The following is a 6,119-nucleotide window of genomic DNA, read 5'->3' as shown; positions in this document are numbered from 1 at the left end:
ATCTTCTCCATATGGATTGTAGGCCTTTTAAAAGATTGCTACAGCTAGGAATATGTGTCACTAACTAATCCTAAGTATATAAGTCTAATGATATAAACAAGGAAAATATGCAATGGAAAATTGCATGAACATATGAAAAAAGTATCTCCGAGGTAAGAAAAATTGTAAAGTGAAGTGAGAAGAAATGTTTTGTAGAGGCAAGAAAAATATGCAAAGGTAAACAAATAAAAGTTGTCAAGGCTAAAGTTATCAAAACTCTAAATAAAATGGAAACCTCACACAATCAAACTTCTAACGGGGCACTTAGGTTGGTTTTGCTATGGCGAGAAGTTATTTCATGCTAAGAATGATTTGGTATGCTATGCTTAGGTTGCCGACAGGATTACTGAGTATTCTCAGACGGTTGCTATGGCAATACTACTAGGCGTGAGCAATAACCCTTGGTTTGTCAGACTGTTGTTGTGGCAATACCCCTCAACTTGATCTATAGTCATTGTCTATCATACTCCAGTGTTTATCTCTTTTAGTCGATTGAAACCCTCTCCTTATCTCTAAGGCAGGCAGGTTAGAACATCACCATCCCAGATCTATTCCATTGCTCACGTAGATCTATCTTAATTCTCTCGAATCTAAGAATCTATTTCTAGAAAAATGATAATCTCTTTAAAGCTCTTACAAGGTCTAGAAATGTTTCACCTAGGTACCAGACAATCTCTCGAAGCTCTTACAGTGTCAAGGAAAAAGATTAAAATAGTGAACAAAATAACACTTAACAAAAACATACTTAATCATTCATTAACGGTAAAATAAAATATTATCCAAGCATTACCAACACCAAATAAAACAATTTATGGTGTGGTTAACATCATCCCAAAAATATTCATCAAGTATAAGCCCTTAGAAAAATAAAACATGAAGAACAAGAGGAAGAAAAACTCCCAGAACAGAGTTCTATCATGACATCAGACCACCACCATGACTGCTCCAGTGCACCAGCCTCTCTCGAGGGCCTGGCCACCACCCCAGCGAAGCCTGGCTATGGAGGGTACCAAGGACAGACGAGTGGGGGTGCGGCCGCCTTTTCCAAGCCTATGGTATTTTCTCTATACGATTCTTTTTTACAAGAATTATAACGAGGTATTTATAGTGGGAATTTCTAGGGTTTTGTTTCCTTGAAAATTCCCTAAATACCCATGTTTTCTTATCCAAGCTATAAATGGAAAGGTGGCTAGATATTGTCAGAATCTTGGGGGCTTTCTTGTACATGAGGTCAATCAGACAGCTGACAGGTGGCGTAAACAGTTCGTCAAATCTGCGTCAGACTTGCAAGATAAATCTTGCCTTGACAAGGAAAATATGTTCCTCTCTGTCTTCGTGTTCTGTTCCATTGGCCCTAGAAATTAATTTGTCTTAGCAAATAAATCTTTCCTCAGTCATTTCCTACATCATCCCAATCAACCAAAAACCTTTCCCATCAGCAGCATCAGTTTAATCAAATAAACTTTGCCTTGGAAAAACTTATCCACCATATGAAAATATGTCATAAATACAACTATATGCAGCTAAAATGCTATGTTAATGGCTTTTAGACAATCAATAACTTAATTAAAAAGACCTAAAATATAGTCTTTTTACGGAGTTATCACTTGTCACCGGATAACTTTTCCCCAATTGTTCCTTATGCTCTCATGAGTGTTCCTATATGAGTATCATTGCTTTATCCTTCATCATTTAGCTCAAATAAACTCCCTTAAGTGTGCTCGAATGTACCTTATCAAAGAAACATAATATAAGTTAAGTAATTCAATTAATAAACATATAATATAAAGATGTGGACTATAGGTTATAATAATAACTCATGTATCATATGATAATGAATTAATATTATTATTATAACTATAGATTATATGAATGAATATCGATCAATGATGCAAACCATAGGACATAATGAATGAATGCACATGTTATGATAATTCAAGTATAGTCTAATATGCAAATGTATGCTCATAATAATATATAGTGCATAAATGAGTATATATAAGATAAAGGTAGAAATCCCTTAGATTAAGCTTGATGGATCTTCAATAACATGTGTATGTCATGAAGAAAGTTGGTGTTATACAGGATCACATCACTTTTATTTTTTTCAAAATATGTTAAGTTGATTTTTATCATGCTTAGCTAATTTTCTCATTTAGCCAAGAGATAGAGATGACTCAATTCCAAATATGAGAATTAAAAGCATTTAACATCTTCGGATTACATTCTCAGTATTCTGCAAACTTTGATTGGCAATTGGCCTTTTCTTTAAAAATTGCATTCATTTTCAAAATTGACGTTGGTCTGGATGTTGTTTTGACTAACAGATGGGACAAAAGGATCATCTTGTAACATATTCAACTTAATGTGAACACGCTTAGCGGGTCCCGCTAAGGGAAATTGAGATTGGATTCGATTCTTATTGAGATAACATAGTCTGAGTCGGGCTTTTCCAAAACTTAATGTTTTTTGTACTAGAGGTAATAATCATAGTTAATCCATTCAAGGATTGAATTTCGAAGGTTGACTTGGGAAGACCAGTTTACCAAAGAGAAAAACAAGTTACATGGGTTGAGCCTTGTAGACTGTAACATGCATGAATTCCAAAGTAAAATCTATTTCAATGATCAAATCGAATTGAGTCAAAGTGAAGTTTGATATTATTTTCTCAATATTTATTTTCAAATATTTTATTTTCATTTTTATTATTTTTCATTCGATTAACTTAATTTAATTCTTATTCCACCAAACCCCCTATTTGTTTATTTTTTGTTACAGTTTACCTGGTTCATAATCAACGCACTCAACATTAGGAATTTCTAAGTCCTTGTGTATCGAACCATTTCTTCTCTACATTATGCTCATTCCTATTTTATTTATATTGAAAAAATGAAGTTATTTGACAATTCACGACACTTGTCAAATTGTCTCTGGTTTCAGGGACTTCAGCAAATTACTAATTTGGTCTTTCCTTTTGATTTATGACTCGGTAAGCCTGGGAGATTTAGTCTACTTCCACCCAGAGATCGAAGCATGAGCTCATAGAATCTATGCACAAACACTTTGACGAAAAAGACAAAAGCGAGAACAACAAGAACGAAACTCAGATCCAGTACCTGACACATCCTATGACACTGATATACATTACACCTACGAAGAACCGACACATAATGTTGATATGAATCTAAAACCAGAAGAACCAGAACTGATGGGTGATCAAACAATCTGTACAAGCATATCACAGAATTTCACATGGTTTGTTAAAGCAATGAAACCCAGGGAGTATTTGAAAACCAAATCAAACTTAGAGCTTTTCCTTTTTCCTTAGCCATTTTGGCTAAGGAGTGGTTATTTTATTTACCACCTAACATCATTAATACTCGGGCGGACTTAACTCGAATTTTTCTTAACAAGTTTTTCCCAGCAAATGTGAGCAAACTAAGAAGAAGCAAACTAGGAATCCGAAAAAAAGATGGAGAATTACTTTATGATGACTAGAAGAGATTTAAAAATATTTGTAGAAGTTGTCCACAAAACAGACTATCCGAACAGACGCCACTCCAGCACTTCTACGCAGGACGGCTTCCATTGGAGATGAAGATGGTTGATACTGCTAGCAGAGGAGCTCTCGTCAACATGACTCCAAACGTGATGAAAGAATTAATTTCTAAAATCACCGCCAACTCTCAATAGTTTGGCTCTTCAAGTGAACCCATCCAATGGGTTTACGAGATAAGTATTGTTTCACTTGAAAATAAAATCGACAAATTTACTGTTGTAGTTAATTATCTCGTATTAAAAAAATTCATGCCAAAAGGTTATGTAAAATATGCATAATGTCAGAGCATCCAATAGACTATTGCCTGATGTTACAAGAAGAGGTTGGCGCACAAGCAAACCCTGTGGGTAATTTTCTGGGACCTCCCCAGAGGCCATATAACTCACACGAAAATACTTTAGATCCGGGATGGAGGGACCATCCAAACTTACGTTACGACACAATCAAAGAGTAAATAAAGGTTATAAACTGAGACCCCTCCACCTTAACAACCATAAAAATCCTCACTAGAGTTATTTGTTAAGAAGCTAGCTTTGTCTCAAGAAAAAATCAATAATTGCACTAAGGCTTATTTTTAAGAGTTGGATAAGCAAATGAGCCAACTTGCTCAAACTTTGGGACGCTTAGAGTCTTAAGGAAGATTACCATCATAGATCGAGGCTAACCCGAGGGAAAATGTCAGAGAAATAACCCTCCGGAGTGGTACCGCAGTTGCACCTGAGATCCAAAAAGGAAGTGTCGCATAGTCCAAAAAGAAAAAAGAAGACGAAACGTCATTTCCTATCATTCAAGATACTTCCATACCATCACCCTCTACCTTACCTTATGAGGCTCCATCTTTTTTTCCTTCAAGATTGGTAACACGAGATAAGCAAGTTGAAGAGAGGGAAATCTGGATGTGTTATGGAAAGTGGAAATAAACATTCTACTTCTTGAGGTAATCCATAAGGTTTGAGATATGCCAAATTCCTTAAAGATCTCTTCACTAATAAAAAGTGACTTATCGGAAATGAGAAGGTAAAAGGCGAGAACGTTTCAGCAGTTTTCCAACGATGACTTCCACCGAAGTATAAGGACCAAGGTATGATCACAATACCTTGTAAGATTGGTAAAGATGGAATTAAGTGAGCTATGTGCTATTTAGGCACCTCTATTAATGTAATGCCTTTCTCCGTCTATAATGTGATTTAATCAAGCCTTTGAAGGAAACAATAGTCACAATTTAACTCATCGATAGATCGATTATCTATCCAAAATGACTCTTAGAAAATGTTCTAGTAAAGGAAAACATCTTAACTTTTCCTACCGATTTTTATGTTATTGATATGGAAATGATCACAGCAGCACTGATTTTAAAATTCTCCCCAGTCATCCATTTCTGACCACAACACATACAAAAATTGATGCTCGAAGTGGTATTCTCACAATACGCTTTGACGGTGAGATCATTACATTTTATGTGTATAAAGCTATGAAATACCTAGACAATGTGGCGAGCCTTAACTTTATTGATGTAATTAATCCTTTAAAGAGCAATTTATGGAAACTAACTAGTTTGATTTTTTTTACAGGGAATTGGAAGAATACGACAAAGAAATCAAGGGGTTTCAAATTTTTTTCTATTTATTCTAATTTATGTTTTGTTCCTTTTAAATCTAAAATTCTTCCTTCTATTTTGCAGGCTCCTCAAGTGGAACTAAAGCAATTGCTAGAACACTTAAAGTATGTATTTTTAGGAGAAAATACTACTTTGCCAGTGATTATATCAAATAAGTTATCAAGAAAGGAAGAAGAGGATTTAGTTATTGTTTTACGCACACATAAAGAGGCAATCGAATGGACTATAGCCGACATCAAAGATCTTAGTCCACCAACATGTATGCACAAGATAAAATCAAGGAAGGAATAAAACCATCACGAGAAGGACAATGCCGGTTAAATCTGTTGTTGATGGAAGAGGTGAAAAAGAAAATCCAAAAACTTCGATGCCAATGTCATCTACCTGATATTAGACAATAATTGGGTAAGTCCGTTCCATATGGTCCCAAAGAAAACCAGAGTTACGATAATCGAAAACTCAGAAGGTGAGTTGGTTCCGACATGAGTGCAAAACATATGAAGGGTCTATATAGATTACAAGAAGTTAAATTCGTTAACCTAAAAAGATCATTTCCCTCTTCCCTTTATAGATCATATGATAGAGAAATTAGATGGAAAATATCATCATTGATACCTTGATGGTTTTTCAGGTTTTTTCCAAGTGTTGATGGCGCCAGAAGATTAGGAAAAGACAATGTTTAGTTGTCCTTTCAATACATTTGCTTACCGATGCATGCCTTTTGGACTTTGCAACGAACCTGCCACATTCTAGAGATGTATGCTTGGCATCTTCTCTGACTATTTCAAAAAAGGAATTGAAGTCTTTATGGATGACTTTACAGTGTATGTTAACTCCTTTGAGGAACGCCTTTTAATTTAACTAATGTACTTAAGTAATGCCTTGAATTTAATTTAGTTCTTA

This window comes from Hibiscus syriacus, unplaced genomic scaffold (assembly GCF_006381635.1).
Source record: "Hibiscus syriacus cultivar Baekdansim isolate YM2019G1 unplaced genomic scaffold, ASM638163v2 tig00110122_pilon, whole genome shotgun sequence".
Lineage (NCBI taxonomy): Eukaryota > Viridiplantae > Streptophyta > Magnoliopsida > Malvales > Malvaceae > Hibiscus > Hibiscus syriacus.
This window is presented reverse-complemented; position numbering follows the sequence as displayed.